Genomic DNA, 21,301 nt, shown 5'->3' with positions numbered 1-21,301 from the left:
AGGGCATTCCAGGACAGTGGTATGACATGGGCCAGAGGTCGATGGCGGGATAGGCGTGAACGGAGGACAGTGAGGAGGTGAGCAGCAGAGAAGTGGAGTAGAAAGAGAGAAGGGAGGTGAGGTAGGAGGGGGCAAGGTGATGGAGAGCCTTGAAGCCAAGAGTGAGGAATTTTTGTTTCATGCAGAGGTTGATATGCAACCACTGAAGGTTTTTAAGGAGGGGAGTAACATGCCCAGAGTGTTTCTGTAGAAAGATGATAGCGGAATGAAGAAGCGAAGATAGCGGAATGATGATAGCGGAGTGGGAAGAGATAGGAGGAACGGATATCAGAGAGAAGGGTGACACAATAATCCAGCCTGGATATTACTGTGTGCAGAGCACTGTACTAAGCTCTTGGAAAGTACAATTCAGCAATAAAGAGAGACAATCCCTGCCCACAACTGGCTTACAGTCTAGATCCCATCATACCTTCTCCAGGTAGGACATGCGAGGAAAATGGACAACAGAAAGTCCTAGAAACTATTTTACTGTTTGCAGAAGTGCAGGCATTTCAGAGTGGAGAGGAGATTGTTAGTGCTTTTAAGGCAGGAATCAGGTCTACCAACTCTATCGTGCTCTCCCAAGCACTTACTACACTGCTTTGTAAAGAGTAAGCACTATATAAATGCCACTGATTGATTACAATGAAGTAAATCCTCAAGTGATATAATCTAGCAGTGAACCGTTGGAAAAAGAAGTAGAAGATGGGTCAGATTGGCTGGCAACCAACAAATATTGGGCAACTGTTTGGGAACAGAAGTGTTTCAGGAAGGTTGCATCACAAAGCAAGAGAAATAAAAACAGCCCTGGGCACTGAGAATGACAGTGTTACAGTGCAGAAAAAGACAATTTTTTCACACATATAATGTGGAAAGGGAGGTCAGTCTGGATTGTTTTTGTAAGCCACATTTCCCGGGTCATTATGTGCAGTATATAGACACCTACTCATAGCCAAACACATATACACATACTCCAGAGTCTGCAGTCAATAAATGTTCCCAGTTAACTGAGGGAAAGACAGTGGGAGGGGTAGACAAACCCAAAACCCTTCCCCTGCTCCAAACATTTCTCTAAATCCAATGTGATCAAAGACTCCCTTCTGCATCCAATGTGATCAAAGACTCCCTTCTGCCCACTCTTGAACCCACCCACTTCCTTAGCCCCCAACCCAATTTCCAAGGCAGGCTTAGACCCGAAAACCAATAGTCATGTGACCTTATTCTGCAAAAGTGAGAACAGCATCTCATCAGACTATACCTCTTATACAGAAAGCACCTAGATTTGTGAGACAAGATGGGATGCGATCATGAATTTGTGCTGGCCCCGATAAAAACGGATTGGAACCACACACTGCCACAGTCACAGCTGAATTAATGGTAAAGTCAAATGTTTTGTATAGATGGCTGTGTATAGAATTGCTCATTGAGTTCTCAAGGTCTCATAGGATTGGGAACAAACTCAAGCTCAGAACCAGGAGTCCAAACAAAATTTGACATTCTCTCCAAAACTCATCCCCCATCTCTATGCCCCTAACCTCTTGAATCTGTTCGGTGGAAGGGCAGGAACTGTCATAGTCTCTCATGGAATAGGAGTTAGGGAATAGAAACATGATCAGTCAATCAATCAATGGTATTTACTGAATGCTTACTGTGGGCAGAGCACTGTACTATGCTTTGAATGAGTTCAATACAATATAGTTAGTAGACACAATTCCTGTCCACAATGAGCCCGTAGTACAGAAATAATTCTCACAAGATTTCATTTCTGTCCTCTTGAACGAAGTTGAGGCAGAACTTTAATCCAAAATATGTATCTGAAGTCCTCTAAACTACAATGAATACTGGGATTAAACACTGCATCTGAAGATCACTTTTATTTCCTCAAGTAACTTTCATAGCAGCTATCCTATTTTAATCTCATAAAATCTCTGAGTTCAGATAGCAATAACATTTATTACGTGTTTCCTACGTGCAAAACACCATAGGAAGAAAAAGGTGTAATTACCCTCATTTTACATATGAGGATACCGAGGCACTGAATGGATGTGACTTTTCCCCAGTGACACAACAAATCAGTAGTAGATCTGTGATTAGAATCCACTTCTCTTGTTTCCCTAATCCATGTATAAGAGAATTTTATCTCTTCTGGCTAAATTCTGATTTTTCACCTCAATAACCCCAAATGAGAAGCCTTGTGGAGAGAAAACAGGACTGTGAGTTAGAGGACCTGGGTTCTAATCCTAACTCTGTCATTTACCTGCTGTGTGACCTTGGGTAAATCATTGAATTTATCTGAGCCTGTTTCCTTATCTGTAAAATGGGGATTAAATTCCAGTTCTCCCTCCCTTTTAGATTGTGAGCCCCTTGTGATAAAGAGACTGTGTTAGCTCTGATTATCCAGTGTCTACACCAGTGCTTAGCAAAGTGCTTGACACAGAATAAGCACTTAGAAAATACTATTATTATTACTATTATCTTGGGTATTTGATGAAATTTCCTCTTGGCAAAATGCATTTTTCCTCTTTGTGCAGTGAAACAATAGCTTTGAAAGTCATTAAAATGGCTTAAGGCTTCCTGAGTACCAAATAGCACTCCCCAAACAAGATTCCGATGGGTTAAGTGCAAATGACTCTGAAATGTATGGATCACATCACCCTTGACTGAGACGTGAGTTTATAAACCAGGAGAAAATGAGCTTTGGGCAATATGCATTTGGAAAGTCAAAGAACTCAGAATATTTGAAAAATTGCTCAGGATGCTCAAGGAGTTTAACTACATCTGAATATGTCTATCCAGCTCAGCATTCATTTGTTTCGAAGATGTGGCATGGAAACACTGCAGCTTGTTTATTACACTATGTATGCTATTTGCTACAACTCCGCAGTGATCTAAACGCTCCATTTCACGAAGTTTAATCTCAGGCCCAATACTGTTAACCACTCCAGAATGACTTCTGATTTTTCAACTGTTTTCAATTGGAGCCCTAATAGCTACTTATTCCAAGTATATGACCAGGTAGTGAGAGAAATCTCTGAGTTTTCTATGGGGCCAAGAAACAAGAAACCAGCTAAACTTGCATTGATCGCTTCAGAGCCTCACACCGGCAACAGAAAGAGTGTAAGAAAGAGCAGCAGTAGGAAACAAAATCATATATTAAAGCCAGAGTGGAAGCCGGTTGAAAGGCAATCATAAAACCAGGAAAAGAGAGCTGTCCTTCATGTAGATGCCTCTTCATTTGTTTATGTTGCTCTTTGCTACTCACATTCCATATGCTCACATATGGCATATTTATCATTAATGATTTGGATTATTGATTTTTAGTATTAGAGGCTCCATACTCGTTGCCACAAGACTTGCCCATCAGTATCTCAAATTTAAGAATTGGTTGATGGTGGTATATACTGGCAGAAATGTCAGTGGGAAAGTGGAGGGAATGGGGAAAGTTGCTCCCTCCCTCTTGCATAAATTATGAACTTGGCTGAGCACCCCTTAATCAATCGATCATATTTATTGAGTGCTTACTTTGTTCAGTGCACTGTACCTAGCACTTGAGAGAGTACAGAACAACAGGATTAGCAGAAATGTTCCCTGCTCACTTTGAAGTAGCATGATGTAGTGGATAGAGCACGGGACTGGGAGTCAGAAGTTTGTGGGTGCTAATCTCAGTTCTGTCACTTGTGGGCTGTCTGACCTTGGGCACATTATTTTACTTCTCTGGGCCTCAGTTACATCATCTGTAAAATGGGGATTGAGACTGTGAGCCCCATGTGGGACAGGGACTGCATCTAACACCATTTGCCTGTATCTCCCCCAGGGTTTAGTACAGTGCCTGGTAACATAGTAACCCTTAACAGATATCATGATTATTATATTCACCCCAACCCCACAATACTTATGTAAATATACTTATACTCCACAATTTCCTCTATCTCTATCCTTCTTTAATGTCTGTCTCTCCCTGTATACTGTCAGTTCCTTGTGGGCAGGGATTGTATCTACCAACTGTTTTGTGTTACATTATCCCAAGTATTTAGTAAAGTGTTCTGCACAGAGTAAGCACTCAATAAATACCATTTATTGATTGGTTGATATATTGAGCCTAATTCTCCCATTATTGTAAAGGTGCTATGCAGGCCAAAGTGCCATAAACCAAAATGGCATGGATCTTTTTGAGTCTTCAACAGCCTTTTCTCATGCCATCCCATAGAGCTGAATTCACCCACCCATCCAAGTGTGGAGAAGTACTTACTTGTCTGTAAGCTTCTCTATGATACTGTAAGCCCATTGTGGGCAGGGATCATGTTTATCTACTCCGCTGTACTCTTCCAATACTTAGGAACTGTGCTCTGCACACAGTAAACACTCAATAAACATTATTAATGGATTTATTGATTAATTGAGGCTAAAAACCTTTAAACCTGGCCTCTGGGCAAAGAGGGGAATCATAAACTCTGGGGATTCCTCTCATAAATTCAGCAGATTTTTGGAGACTATCCCCTCTCCTTCCTTTCTTGTAAACCTCAAGGGCAGGGAAAGCATCTTTTGCTTCTCTTCTACACTTACAAGCAATGAAGGGCTCATTATGTACCACTCACTGATGACTATTCTCTGAGCTGCTAAGCCAGGCCCCAGAACCTGGGGTGGCCTAGTAGAAAGAGTCCAGGTCCATAGTCAGAGGACCTGGGTTCTAATCCTGGCTCTACAACTTTTCCTGCTGTGTGACATTATGAAAGTCTCAATTTTCTCTTCTGTAAAATGGGGATGAAATAACTGTTCTCCCTCCTATGTAGACTGCGAGCTTCATCGATCATTCTGTGGTATTAACTGAGCAAGTTCTCCGGGCTGAGGACTGTGCTATCTGCTCAGGACAACAACTAGGACTCATGAGAGACAAAGATTGTGTCTGACATGACTATTTTGTATCAACCCCAGTGCTCAGTACAGTGCTTGGCACACAGTACACACTTAAGACATAACACAATTAGTATTATTTCAAACCAGACACCACAGGAGGAGAAAGGAGTAATCAATCGATCAATCAATCATATTTATTATTTACTGGTAGAGCACTATACTAAACACTTCAGGAGAGTACAATATCACCGTATAATAGAGTTGGTACACACAATACCTGCCCACAGAGAGTTAACATTTTAGAGCGGGAGACAAACATGAATATAAATATATTAATTACGGGTATGTATCTAAGTGCTGTGGGGCTAAGGGGGCTGGTGAATAAGGGAACAAATAAAGATGATTCAGAAGGACCTGGGTTCTAATCCCAGCTCTGCCACTCATCTTCTGTGTGACCTTAGGCAAGGCACTTAACTTCTCTGTGCCTCAGTTACCTCATCCCAGGTGGGACAGGAACTATGTCCAAACTGATTTGCTTGTATCCACCCCAGCATTTAGTACTCTGCCTGGCACATAGTAAGCATTTGATAAATATCACAGTAATCATTATTATTATTATTAGAATTTAGTAATAGAGGAGTTCATGACCTTTCTTCCAGGGGACACTTACTGACTATCCTCAATCCCATATGCCTTTTGCCTTATTTTCTACGAGTAACATGCATCTCCGTCTTCTCCGTATGAATCCACTCCATGAGCAGTAGGCATCAGTCTACGCTCAGGTCGTTGCCTGGAAGCCTTTCAAACTTATCCAATTTAATATCACTGTATTCCTGAGACAGAAGGAGAAGGAGGGATATTATCCCCATTACTCAGATCAAAAAACTAAAGCTGAGAAGGTGACCCCTTGTTCTGAATCACATTTTGGAAACCCATTTATTTCCCCAAATGGGTTAGAGATTCCTCCTGATCCAGACTGATGGAATCACAGGGGGAAATAAAAAGAACAAAAGTTTTTATCCATTATCTGGCACCTTTCCTCCTGGGAACTCAGTGTGTATAATTTCACCTCAGAGATTTAACCTTCTCCTCTGATGTATTTTTTGTCTGTGTGGTTGTACAGTCTGAGTAACTTAGACTGTCATCCCTGAGGGCAATCGCCAGAGAGGACTTCCTCCATTTTCTACAGCCCCAAGTGCACATTTGGAACACAGCAAACATATAATAACTAAAACTAAAATGGGCAGTTTGGTGTTGCCAGCTGAAATATCTGTGATTTCCATAATTCCTTAGGGCTCGGACCCTGGAGATTGAGGGGGTTCCTACCAGCCCTTAATTGGGCTGAGGGTTCAAAATCCCTTATTTAATTTCCTGTTTACAATCTTTTTTTGCAAGCCTCAGAGATAATGTCAACAGGCTAGAATTTTTGTTGTTAGTTCTTTTCTCCCTGGCCCATGGGTTATATGCCTAAAGCATATAGAAGTAATACAGTCCATTTGGAAGGGTGCTTATCCAGACAAGGCAAATTTCCTTGCCCCTCTAAAAATCAAAGAGAATGGTAGAAGGTAAAAAGAGGGAAGTAGAAAGAGCCAGACCACATTCCAGGATTATCTCCTGCTTTGATATTCTCAGCAGGTGACAGAGCAGTCTGAGTCCCAGATTAATGTGGTTCAATCTAGACTCAAAGATATGAAATTCTAAAATGGCATCTTCCCTTCTAACAGTCAAAACAGTGGTGGAGTCTTTTTTTCTTGTATTTGTTAAGTGCTTACTGTGTATCAAGCACTGTACTAAGCGCTGGGACAGATGCAAGATAAAATGGGACACTCAGTCTTAGTCCCTATTTTGCCGATGAGGTAATTGAGGCCCAGAAAAGTGAAGCTACTTGCCCAAGGTCACATAGCAGACAAGTGATGAAGCCGGGATTAGAACCCAGGTCCTTCTGATTCTCAGATCTGTGCTCTATCCACTAGATCACACTGCTTTTCAATCTGAGTCGTCTGAATCCTTGAAAATTTTGGCCCTCTTTCACAGGGTTCAGTCAGATCAGTCAGCTATGTCTTTCAATGGCTGAATAACTCTCCAAATCAGCCAGGCCATAGATTTTACCTTTCCTTTCTTCTTGGGCCAAATTGCAGGTCTCCATAACCTTTACAACTTTCCTATACGAGAGGGTGGGTGATAAAGGACCTTATGCTCCTTGAAGAATTGCTTTGTGGGGGCCTATAAAAACAAGTTAGGTGGGTGGAAAGAAGATTGTGAAATTACGGTTAGCAATGAACTTTAGCTCAAAACAGCCCATAGGAACTGGCTTCCTCTCAAGTCCAGGGCCAGAGATGCAAGTCAGAGCAGGAGGAAACCAGGAAGCCAGAGCTGACTTCTCCCACCTTTCTCCTTGTGGGCAGGGAATTTGTCTACCATATTCTCCCCAACTTCATATCTACAGCACTTATAAATATAAATTATTTATTTATATTAATGTCTGTCTCTCCCCTAGATTGTGAACTCACTGTGGGCAGGGAATTTGTCTACCAACTCTGTTTTATTGTACTTTTCCAAGTGCTTAATATAGTGCTTTGCACATAGTAAGTATTCAATAAATTCCATTGTTCAGTTAGACCACTATTATTCTGTTTAATTTTCAGTTTTTTATGGTATTTGTCAAGTGCTTACTATGTGTCAAACTCTGTTCTAAGTGCTGGAGTAGGTACACGTTAGTGAGATTGGACAAAGTACCTGTCCTTCATGGGGCTCCTAGTCTAAATAGAAGGAAGAACAGGAGAACTGAGGCACAAAAAGGTTCACTGACTTGCCCAAGGTCATGCAGCAAGCAATTGGCAGAGCCAGGACTAGAACCCAGGTCCTCTGATTTCCACGACTCTGCTCTTTCCACTAGGCCATGCTGCTACTTGTATTTTGTCCCCAAAATCTGTCAGGGAATTGTATCCAAGGGCAGACTCCCACCTAAAGATCCTCTTTGTTAGAGCCCTTTAAAGTAAATTCAACCCCTCATCTCTGAGCCAGAGAATGCTAAATATAGCCCTTCTGTGGTTTTGTTTGCCTTGCCATTCGGCTTCTGCTTCTTGACTATTTGATTTCAAATCCCTCTTTGCCAGGTATTTCCCTGTTGTGGAAGATAAGTTCACCTATAGCCTGAGTGGGCCTCTGTCTCCCTGGTATTGTCAGCCTATTCTCATTTCAGAGATCTTTTGACTTCCTCTGGTTTTCCAAAGTCATCATGCCCCATTTTGTCTCCATACCAAGCCTATTATCTCTTGAGGCACATCCTTGAGAAGTAGGTGGCCTAGTGATAGCACAGGGGCCTGGGAGTTTGAAGGACTTGGATTCTAATCCCAGCTCTGCCACTTGTCGGCTAAGTGACCCTGGGCAAGTCACTTCACTTTGCTGCATCTCAGTTACCTCATCTGTAAAATGGGGATATCATACTGTAAGCCCCATGTAGGACATGAGCTGTGTCCAACCTGACTAACTTGTGTCTACCTTAGTGCTTAGTATAGTGTCTGGCACATAGTAAGGTCTTAACAAATACTATAAAAATAATAATAATAATGATGGTATTTGCTAAACGCTTACTATGTGCAAAGCACTGTTCTAAGTGCTGAGGGGGTTACAAGGTGATCATGTTGTCCCATGTGGGGCTCACAGTCTTAATCCCCATTTTACAGATGAGGTAACTGAGGCACAGAGTGACTTGTCCAAAGTCACACAGCTGACAAGTGGCGGAGCCGGAATTAGAACTCATGACCTCTGACTCCCAAGACCATGCTCTTTCCCCTCAACTCCACCCTTTCCAATTAACTCAACTACCTCACCCGCCTGTTCATCCAGTGATCTTATGCCACTAACCTGATGCTCTGAATCACCTCCACAGTATGGTTCCTCTGCTCCTGTGCATTTTAATTCATCCTCATCTGCTTCAAATCTGCCTTCTCCTGTGATTGACATTATTTCTCCATCCTTATTGACTCCCATTCCCATTGCCTATGCCAGCTATTTCACACTGTTAAATCTCTCCTCAAAACCCTGTTCCTCTGCCTCTGACACCTCTTCCCCCTAATGACCTGGTCACCTCTTTCATGAAGCCACCAGCTATTATCTCCCTAAAATATCCCCAAGTACCTCTCCATTCGCATCCTCCAGCTATTTTTCCTATCCCCTTCCCAGCAGTATCTCAAGAAGAGATCACCCAACTCCTCCGACCTCATACCTTTCCACTCTCACTTCGTCCATCACTAACTGCCATCTTCAATCTCTCATTTGTCAATGGCTTTTTCCCCATTGCTTACAAATATACCCACGTATCCCCTATCCTAACAAAAAAGGCATTCCTCACTCCCACAGCTCCCTTTGGTTATCTCCTTATCTCCCTCCTATCATTCCTTTCCAATTCCTTGAGCAAGTTGTTTACAACAGCAGCCTCCACTTTCTCTCTTCCAAGTCTCTCCTTTACTCCCTGAAATCACCCCTTCTCTACATGGAAGCGATTTAAGGTCACCAATGACCTTCTTCTTGCCAAATCCATCCTGCCATTTTGACCTCTCAGCTGTCTTCGTTGCTGTGGCCCATCACCTTTTACTGGAAACATTATCCAACCTTGGCTTTAGTGGCTCTGTCCTTTCCTGCTTCTCCTCTTGAATCGCTGGCCACTCCTGCTCAATATCCTTTGTTGTTCATCCTCTTTGCCTCTCTCATTTCAAGCCTCTCTCTTGGTCAGTTTTGGGTCCCCTTCTATTCTCCATCTAACAAATCCCTTGGAGAACTCTTTTGCTCCCACAACTTTAACTACCATCTCTATGTAGATGAATCCCCAAACTACCTTCGAACCTCAACTCTCTCCTTCTCTGCAGGCTCATATTTTCTGGTGCCTTCAGGACATCTATACTTGGATGTCCTGCTGACACCTCAAATTTAACATCTCCAAAACCAAATTTCTCATCTATCCATAAAACCCTGTCCTCCAGATTTTCTCATCACCTCAACTCAACTCTTTATTTCAACCTGCATAAGAAGTCTGTCCCCAAATCCTGTTGGCCCAAATCCTGTTGGTTCTATTTTCACTACATCTCTAGAATCCACCCCTTCTTCTCCACTCAAACTACTACCATGTAAACACTTACTTCCTAACTTGATTGCTGCATCAGCCTCTTCAGTGACCTGACTGCCTCCTATTTCTCCTTTCTACAGTCCATATTTCACTCTGCTTACCTGATCATTTTTTCTAAAAAAGATTCAGTCCATGTCTCCTCAATCTTCAAAAATCAACAATGTGATTGCCCATGCATGTCAGCATCGAACAGAAACTCCTTACTGTTAGCTTTAAAGCACTCAATCAGCTCTCATCCTCCTATCTTGCCTTACTGATTTCTTACTATAATATTTCTTAATATGACAACCTATTTACTGTTCCTCCATCTCCTCTATCTCACCACCCACCCCTTTCCCACCTCCTTCCTCAGGCCTAGGGTTCCCTCACCCGTCATGTCCGACGTAACACCATTCCCCCAATCTTCAAACAACTACTAAAATGACACTTCCTCCAAGAGACTTTCCTTGACAACCAGTCATTTCCCTTATTGGCCCTCCCTTCAGTTTGCCATAGCATTGATGTGTATATCCTTATACACTATTTCCCTTATCTGTATTTTATTTTAATATCTATCTACCCCTCTAGCCTGTAAACATTTTATAGGCAGGAATAATGGCTTCCATCTCTATTGTATTATACTCCTCCCAAGCCCTTAGTATATTGTTTTGGATATAGTAAACACTCAATGATTGAGTGACTGATCTCCACCCAGATTGACTGAACTCTTTATGCCATCCACAGTGCTCTGTCAACTTCTTACTGCTCAGGAACTTGAGAAATTCCATTTCAAGTCACCCCACGTGTCTTATCTTGATCTGAAAGACATGCACAGATTGCTTCAGTATTCCTTCCTTTTAGGGACTGCCAAATTCTCATGGCATATCTCTTATTTTTGGAAACTACCACACATCAACATCCTCTTTGTAAACCCAGATTCCAACACATGATTTCAGCTCACCCACAATACTGAGAACAGCTTGGTAGACCGTGTCTCAGAGTCTTCCGCTCCCCATCTGGGCTGGAGAGCTAACCAGACCTGAAAGAAACCACCAGTCTTCACTTCACAAATTGGCTCCAGTGAATATGAATGAATCACAGTATTTTTAAGACATTTTGGTACTCAGGGGAAATTGGGAAAATATAAACTGTAAAAATCATTAACACTTTTTTTTCACATTCAGATTGTTAAATTTGTTAATGAACTTGTATAAATGAATAATCTCCTTGGCTATTAAATATCCATGATGTCCAAAGGTTGCAATACTACTACTAATAATAATAATAATAATAATTGCATTTGTTAAGTGCTTACTATGTGACAAGCACTGTTCTAAGCGCTGGGGTAGATACAATGTAATCAGTTTGTCCCACTTCAGGGTCCTTGCTTATTTTTATAATCTGTATTATTTTCTTTACATTTTAATTTCCTCTTACATGTCAGGAACTTAGTAAAATTAGTGAAATAGCTCAATGGTTGACAATATTGCAGCCAATTCTCCATGCTACATGCCTAATCTAGCCTTCATCATATAACAGACTCACTGTAATTCTCAAACCACCCCAGTTGTCTGTCACTGACATGATGTAATAAAAAGATGAAGAAGAAATACAGGGCACAGGAAAGTACCCAGTGTTACATTTCCACCAAGAGTTCATGCCTTTGTTAGAAGGTATTTTCGTGGGCTCTGCAGGACAACTATTGGAGATCGTGACAACTATTCTTTTTTCTGACCACAGCAGTGTTTTGAGGTACTCCTGTAACCAAGCAATCAGGTGGATAGGTGGCTTCTGAGTTGTAGGATGTTCCCTCTATAAACACCAGTTTCCTCCTGGGCATGAAGAGAGATGAGAACTTAGCCAAAATGGCATTAACAACTCTTGACTCTAAATTCTACAGATGCTTAATTCTGATTACTGTACTTCCTCAAATAATTTTTATAATTAGCATCGTAATTCATAACAGAGTCTGCATGGGGTAAACCTTGAAAACACTTTATAGCTCCTCCTCTTTTTCTGGATGCTAACATGTACAGGACTTGTTACTAGAGCTTTTCTCAAAATTCTCCCCACAGGATTCTGGGAGGGATAATATTCCTCTCTTTAATAATTACTTGACCTGTACCCATAACTGTTGGTGGTGGATCTAAGCTTATAACATTATCTGCCTGGACACTGAAGATTGTCCTGAAGGACTTCATATGCAGTGTGGAAAGGAAAGGAAAAGAGAGTCTTGGAATAGAAAGTTCCCAAATACTATATTTCAGCCAGGAGAGCACACAGAAGTTGGAGTTTCTAGAGAAGGCTGAGAGAGAGTGCTAAAGTAAGTGATGCAATATGCTACAACTGTGAATCAATCCATCTAATCAGTGGTATTTATTGAGTGCTTGCTGTGTGCAGAGTCCTGTACTAAGCTTTTGGGAGAATACACTAGAGTTAGTAGACATGTTCCCTGTGCTCAAGGAGCTTACAATATAATGAACCCACTACAGGGTCTCATGAAGACGGTCTGAAAAAGAGAAGATTGAAAAGGTACATAGTTGAAGTCTACCAAATCTTGAAGGATATGTTTAAAGTTGGTAAAAAATTGTTTTTCACAAAATCCCAAACCAGTACGAGGTGACATCTTGACTGGAACACCTTTCCCCTTCAAATCTGCCTGACTACAGCTCTCCTCATTCTCAAAGCCCTCTATCAATCCTATCTCCACCAAGAAGTCTTCCCTCATTAATTTGTACCCATGTTGCATCAACCCCAAAGTCACCCTTAACCTAATATATTTATGCTCATGCTCTATACTAATAAACATGAACATATGTATATACACATATTTCTCACAAATTTACTCAATTATTCTGCTATTTAATCCTTACAAACTCATACTGTACCTACCTGTACAAATACCTACTGTATTTATGTTCTTTCTCTGCTTCCTCCATTTGCTAATAGTTTACATGTGCCTGTGCCCTCCAAGAGTTTGTAAGCCTCCTGAGAATAGGAGCTGCAATTTTGGCTTGATTCAGTAGATACTAAATAAATAGCATTGATAGAAGTTTAAGGGAGGGGTTGATTCTTCCCCAAAGTGGGTGGTAAAGCTAAGGAATTTATTACCACAGGAATTTGTGTAACCATAAAATATCAATATACTTAAGAGATATTTTGAAATATTACACTCTCAAGCATTTAGTACAGTGCTCAATAAATGCTACTTACTGGTGAATTAATAGACAATAGCCAATAGCTTGGACAAGGATCTGAAAGAGGGTCAAGGAGAAATACCTGGAGGATGCAAGAAACTCCTGGGGTACTTAATTTTTTTTAGGATAGGGCAGAAATTAACATGTTTGAAAGAAGGAAAGGGAGCCATTAAGAGTGAGCAGTTGAAGATGGTACACACTGGGGGAAGATGAGTGAGTGCAAGTGCTTTAGAAGGTGAGAAGGAATGGGGATGAAGGAACTATAAGAGGTGGTAGATTTAGAAAACAAAAGGCAGATCTAATTTTGCGAAAAACCCTAGAAGGACGAGAGAGCAGGTGTAAGGGTGGGAAGTAGTTGGAGAGATGAGAGGAAGATTTTGAAGAATTAATGCCTGATCATTTCAATTTCATCAAAAAATGTTTTTAGCAAGGTCATCAAGGACAAGAAAATGGATGGAAGGAACACTGTAGGTTACAGGAGAGGGTTGAAGATTTGGAATATTTAGTCTGTCAGTGGGTATGGGAGTCAATGAAGGAGAAGTAATGAAACTGTTCAGAATAGAGGCAGAGTTATAGCAAACAAGGATGAATTGGAAGCAGCTGAAGTTGGCCTGGAGGCTCGATATTCACCAAAAGCATTTCAACCCATGAGTTTAAAAGCAGCAAAAAGGTGCTGTAGAGGTGATCTAGGGTGGGAGTTAGTGATACAAGACTGAGGGAGGGACAGTGAAGGGACACTGAAAATCCCTAGAAGGATTTGAAGGAACAGATTTGAGTTTGGAAGAGAGGGCAGTTTTGAGGGCTTAGATTTGTTCAATCAGTCAGTGGTATTTATTGAGTGCTTATTGTGTACAGAGCATTGTACTAAGTGCTTGGGAGAATACAATCAACAGAGTTGCTAGACACATTCCCTGCCCACGATGGGCTGTTTTGTACTTTCCCAAGCACTTAGTACAATGCTCTGCACACAGTTAGCGCTCAATAAATACAATTGAATGAATGAATGAGCTTACCATAGATTGGGGAATCCAAAAGCAGTATGATGACCATGAATAAGTGGAAGGAGTTTAGAGAGCAGGGAGAACAACTGTGCAGGGAAGCTGGATGAAGAAGAGAAGGCAGCTTTAGAGGTTGTGGTCAGAGAGTGGGATTTCAGATTTGGTGAAAGTAGATATTGAGAGTAGATATAGAGACAGTGACTTCTGATGATGAGAACCAGTGTGACTGACTGAGTCGATGAGGTGGTGAAGAGCAGGTAGCTGGCGGAGCTGAGAAGTGAGATAAAGTAGTCTGTGGGGAGGTCCTCAGAAAGTCACAGATACTGAAGTTCCCCAGGATCAATATAGAAGAGTAGAGTGGAGTAAGATGAGAAAGGCAATGACATTGCTCAGCAAAATGGAGGTGAGCCTATGGGATGGGAAAACATCGCAACTAGCAGTGATGGTTACCATGGAGGATTAGGGCTTCAAAAGAAGAGAAGGTGAGGGATGGAGAGTTTGGTGTCATTCAAAAGCAGAATAACAGGGCAAAGGGCAGGCAAACTACCCTACCCTTCCCCCAAGATGAACTTTTATTTGTAGGTCTAAAAATGTTAATCTTGTTTATAAAGCACAATATACCCCTGATGTTGTGCTGTACAGTTTTGAGTGTAAAGCAGAATGTCCTTTGGCAAAATATTTTTGAGGAAGAAAGTTAGTTTTGGATCTGAAATTCAAAGTAAGTAGCAAACAGTGCCAAATTGAAAGGAGCAGATATTTACTAATTGCTCTGTACTAAACTTTTGGGAAAGTACAACAGAAGCATGCGTGGCTCAGTGGCAAGAGCCTGGGCTTGGGAGTCAGAGGTCATGGGTTTGAATCCCGGATCTGCCACTTGTCAGCTGTGTGACTGTGGGCAAGTCACTTAACTTCTCTGTGCCTCAGGTACCTCATCTGTAAAATGGGGATTAAGACTGTGAGCCTCACGTGGGACAACTTGATTACCCTGTAAATCTAACCCAGCGCTTAGAACAGTGCTCTGCACATAGTAAGCCCTTAACAAATACCAACATTATTAAGCATGGTCATGCTTCTGTTAAGGTGGAAGGGAATGAAGACACTTTTTAACCCCAACTGTTTGGGGCCAAACACTTATACCCTTTTAATACAGATCAATCGACAGTACTTAATGAGTAAACTCCCATCAAGACCGTAAGCTCGCTGAGGGCAGTGAATGTGTCTACCAACTCTGTTATAACCATTTTCCAGAGAAGCGGCATGGCTCAGTGGAAAGAGCATGGGCTTGGGAGTCAGAGGTCATGGGTTCTAATACGGACTCTGTAACTTGTCTGCTGTGTGACCTTGGGCAAGCCACTTCACTGCTCTGTGCCTCAGTTACCTCAACTGGAAAATGGGGGTTAAGACCTTGAGTCCCACGTGGGACAACTTGATTAACTTGCATCTATCCCAGCGCTTAGAACAGTGCTTGTGCATAGTAAGTGCTTAACAAATACCATATTTCTTCTTATTCTTATTATTACTCTCATAAGCACTTAGTACAATGCTCTGCACACAATAAGTCCTCAGTAAATATAGTGATTGAGTGACATTGATTGATTACTCACTCTGTACAGAGCACTATACTCCACACTTGGGAGAGAATGCTTGAATTAGCAAGACACAATTATTGCCCTCAAGGAGCTTACCATACAGTGTACAATCTTACAGTGTGGTTACAATCCACGTTTGGGTGAATGTACATGGGGATGGTCAATCCTGTCTCTCTCCGGGGCCTAAGAGGAACCTGTTTATAGCTCTGCCTTTGCCTCCCCCTGCATCCAGTGGCTTTCAGATTAAAAAGCCCTCCTGAATTTTCTGGAGGCTGATGGTTGTCATCACAGGGCACACTAAATTGGAGGCCCAGATGGTCCAGAATGCCACGGATCGGATGTTACCAATGAGAGATGGTCTTTCCATTGTAGATTTGGATTTCGAGAACAGACCTGAGAGCCATCATATTCACAGAACCCCATCCTGGTCTGCTTTTATACTATTACCTATCCTTATCATATCTTCCTTGTACTTTATCGATTATGTAAATCCCTCAAACTCCCTCCTTCTTGGAGGGGACCTCTCATCCCCATTAGACAGGAATCAGACTAGGGTCTCTACTCCTATAACCTGTGAGGATGGCTCTTGCCTGGGTTGGGACTCAATTTGAAAGGTTATTATGTGATAGATTTTGATACTGCAGGCTCATGCTGATTCATGTTGACTCATGCTAGCTCCTTGAGCAGTAAACATCTCAGAACCCTCTACCACTTGCCTCTAACACCTTCCAGAATGAAACCTGCTTGGCAAAATGAGTATCCAATTCTCAAGAAAACTATTCAAGAATTCAAGGAGTTGTAAAAGGAAATGTCATAGGCACTGCCACGCTAGGTACCTAGCTTAGTTAATCTATCTCACAATGGCACCAAAGGATGCTTGGAAAAACAGTGTGGTGGTTTCCTTCTTTTACATGGTTAGGGTAAGGATAACATCCCTAACTTTCCCTCCAATAGCATTACTTTGATCTATTGTCTCTTTGTGACTATTAGTTCCACTGTCCCCCAAATTTAGGAGAGGAAGGAGGAAGGCAGAAGAGTCACTCCTTGATTCCCCTCTCTGAAGTATAAACGGAAACAAGCAGATAAAAGGACTGGGAAGGAAACAGAAGGACCAGAGTAGGGAAAGAAGATTTTTGGCCATCTAGAGGTGAGGGGAAAAGATCTACGTGCCTAGACCGACAAACGGCACAAGAAAGGGTGGGAGAGAATACCTGGAGATTTGGAGTCTAGTGGCTAGGACTTTGGAGAAATGAGGCTCCTGCCTTGAAAGGGAGAAGAATTTGGGCACCGGGAAGTACAGAGTCCTGAAGGAGAAGTAGTAGATACAGGGAGAGGCAGTATTAACTGGATTTGTTGTGTTTGTTACCTTATTAAGAACACATTAAATATTGTAGACATCTCGGGTCTTAGTGTCTCCCTGCAGGAGGGACTGGGAGATACATTACTTGAGAAGCCATGGTTGGGAACATTATATCCATGTGCTTCCTGCAGCCAGACTCAGGATGTGGGAGGTAGGATAGTCCCCAGTGACCTTTACATCTTTGGGGAGACTACTGGACTTCAGCCATAGAGTAGTGGCAGCAAGAGGGGTGCAGACCTTTTGGAGGCAGTGATTAGGATGCCCCAAAACCTGTGGTAGAAGAACGGGTAATCTGGAGAATCATTAGAAAGCCGAACAAAGACAGTCCAAGTGTTCCTACAGTGACATCAAGGACTTTTTTGGCTGGAATTTAAGTTCTGAGAATGCATGGTAATGTCACACTCTTCATCCTACATTCATGGGACTTCTAACATCCCTAATTTTTCCTTCTAACAGACATCTCTCCCTTGAATTTGTCCAAGCCATTCTTGAACTTACTGACACTTTCTGCCTATTTAACTGTAGGCATATGGAATGTGTTTTCATAGGAAGTTATGCATGCAGAACGTATCAGTAAATTCAAGAAGGCTTGGATGAATTAATGGGAGAGAAGGAAAAATTAGGGATGTTAGAAGTCTGAAGGATAGTTTAGGGAGATATATGGCATTGCTTAGATCTTATCTGCTTATATGACCTTGTGAATTCCTGAGCAGTGTTTCCTTTCATTTAGGCAAAAATGTACACCTTTAAGTTTTAACATCCTGAAACACGGACTGCCTAGAAGCACAAAAATCAAAAAGAAAGAGAATTGTTTTATTATTTTGATGGCCTCATCAAAGAAGCAGTGTCACCTAGTTGAATAAGTATTGGTCTAGGAGGCAGAAGACCTGGGTTCCAATCCCTGTTCTGCTACTGATCTGCTGTGTGACCTTGGTTAACTCATTTAACTTCTCTGTGTTTCAGTTCCCTTATCTGCAAAATGGGGAATCAATGCTTGTTCTCCCACCAACTTAGACTGTGAGCCCCATAAGGGAGCTGATTACCCAGACTGCACACTTTGCTCCTCTAATGTCAAACTACTTAGTGAAACTCCATCTTCTCTATCTCGCCATGGAACCCTTGGCCACATCTTCCCTCTGGTCTGGAGCTCCAACCCACTTCATATATGATAGACCACCATTCTCCTCACCTTCAAACTCTTATTAAAATTACATCTCCTCCAAGAGGCCTTCCCCAACTAGGTCCTCATTCCCCTACTCCTCCATTCTGCATCATCTATGTACTTGAATCTGTATCCTTTAAGCCCTTGATATTCACCCCACCCTCAGCCCCATATAATTTGTGTTAATATTTGTTTTCCCCCAAGGACTGTAAACTCCTTTGGGGCAGAGAACATGATGTACCTGCTTTGTGGCCTTGGGCAAATCACTTAACCTTTCTGTGTCTCTGTTCCCTCATCTGCAAAAATGGGGATTCAAAACTTGTTCTTCCTCCTGCTTACACTCTGGGCCTCATGTGGGACCTGATTATCTTGTATCTACCTCAACACTTAGTAGAGTGTTTGGCACAAGGTAAAGTCTTAACAGATTCCACAGTTATTATTAGGAATTTCTTTTTAATTAGTCAGATGACTGTATTATGAGGAATATTTCACACGGAGCAAGATGGATAGATGAGTACTTCGTATAACTTAACAGTACAACACAGCCTATAGCAGTTTACCCAGTAACGTAGAACTTTCCCAGGGTTGCTTTACGTGCATGTCACTATGATGTTCAATGTTTTCTATGACTGTATATCACAAAGGAACTGGGTTGGGAGTTGTATCACCCACAGGCCAACATTTCCATTTCCCTACTCTTTCCCCTTTAATTTTCTGAAATAACACATATTTTATGTGATGCCTACCTTATCTTGAGAAGCAGCATGGCTCATTGGAAAGAGCACAGGCTTGGGAGTCATGGGTTCTAATCCCGGCTCCTCCGCTTGTCAGCTGTGCGATTTGGGGCAAGTCACTTCCCTTCTCTGGGCCTCAGTTACCTCATCTGTAAAATGGGGATTAAGACTGTGAGCCCCATGTGGAACAACCTGATCACCTTATATCCCCCCAAGCACTTAGAACAGTGCTTTGCACATAGTAAGCACTTAACAAATACCATTATTATTATTTTTATCATTATTATCTGGCCCACATCTCCGTTAACCTGCTTACTTCTGTAAAGCACAAAGAAATCCTGACCTCAGAGGATAAACTAAATTTAACTAAACTAAACCAGTTTAGTTTATCCTGGTCATTTTGGGGCAGAAATCACAGCAAAAATAACTTTTGCAGCTGTTTTACAAATCACTATTACAGTTAAGGAACACTGTTGCCTAGTGAAAAGACCATGAGCCTGGGAGTAATGGGACCTGGGTTCTAATCCCAGTCTCGCCACTTGTCTGCTGTGTGACCTTGGGGTAAGTCACTCAACTTCTCTGGGCCAAATTTACTGTATCTGTACAGTGGGGATTAAATCCCAGTCCCTCCTACTTCGACTGTGAACAAAATGTGGGACAGAGGCTGTGTGTCCAACTTGGCTATCTTGAACCTTCCATAGTCCTTAGTACTGTGCTCAGCACATAGTAAGCGTTTAACAAACTCTATTATCATTATAATTGTTACTAGTACTAGCAGTAGAAGTAGTCATAATAGTAGGCTGAGTTCTCCCAGTAGTCCAGGAATACAGGCATTTAATATGCCCTGAAATTCTAGAGCCATGGAAGCGCAGTGATCTCTGGGTTCATTTCAGTGAGCTGATGTTGCTAATTCAGAAGACCTTGGTGATGGAATCCCCTGCGTTCCCCATGCCTGGTAGCAGAGACAATCTAATGAAGTCACAATACATCATTCTCTGTAATAACAATAAGCACAGCAAACCTCTAATCCGATTTTTCATAAGAAGTTCTGAATAATGATGAGAATAACCCTGTATCTTCTATCTCTGTATTCAATTTCCTTGAGATCCCAACCAGTTGCAATCAATTGGCAAACATTTCTGAAGTCCTCTCTGAATCTCCCAGTTTTTGAGATTCTTCCATCATTGATTATGGCTCTACCATCTACCTGAAATCATCCCCGAAAGCATCCAATATCCTCTTCATAAATACATTTTGGACCTTAATTTAAAATCCAGGCAGATCAAGGAGTACAGACTCTAAGAAGTGCTCTAACAATTACTGATGTTCTAATCCAAAAGAATTTAGATTCTTGGGTAGTTTTATGATTTTGTTAAAAGAAGATGTCGCCTCTCAACTTGTTGATGCGAAAAGAGCACTGACGTTTGTTTTCAAAATGATGTTTGAATGTGAGGACTCAATAATTAGAAATATTTAATGCAGGCAAACATCAGCACGTTAAATTGTTTTCTGCTTCCATCTCGGCATTTGCTAGAACAGAAATGATATGTTAGACACGTTGGACTCTTTCTCAGTATGATAGCAACTAAAGTGGCTTAAAATTGGATTCATTTATAAAGCTGGACACTATTAATATCATTCCCTGCATGGTGGTAATTCATTTCACTCTACTTTGTCTCTGCAGCAGTAGGGGCTCCATCCCTTATATTCAGATCGTAGTCCTAATTAAGTATTCATTATAAAATACATATGTTTTCATTTAAGACAGAATATCAAACATTTATGCGCTGTATTAAACTTATTTACTATTGGGTCAATGTATTAAGAAACTCTATATCTAGTAGTTTTACACTTTCAATGGCCAGCAGGAAGCTACAAAATCAGTTTAGCTGTTTTGCTATTGGGTTTACCCTAGCGATTTTTATTTCTGAGGAGCCAAACCAACCTAGCAGGAAACAAAATAAAACAGGAATATTTTCTTTTTCTTTCTGATAGGAAACAAAAGTTCCTTTAGCACCCCAAAACTGATGTGACGCTTTCAAAAACTCATGCATTGTATTGTGTTTCATTTAAACTTTGACTATTGGCAGTTGAAGGGGTAAACACAGAGGAAAGAAAGTAGTACAGAGAGGTATAATTGGATACAATTAAACCAGAGAAATTGTAGACTGAACATCAGGAGAAATTGCCATATGTTGTGATCTGTTAAACCATGGAAGCGTGTTAGTGAGCAGAATGTTTTGCAAGAAAAGGGCTTGAAATCC

The sequence above is a fragment of the Ornithorhynchus anatinus genome, chromosome 3 (assembly GCF_004115215.2).
Source record: "Ornithorhynchus anatinus isolate Pmale09 chromosome 3, mOrnAna1.pri.v4, whole genome shotgun sequence".
NCBI lineage: Eukaryota > Metazoa > Chordata > Mammalia > Monotremata > Ornithorhynchidae > Ornithorhynchus > Ornithorhynchus anatinus.
This window is presented reverse-complemented; position numbering follows the sequence as displayed.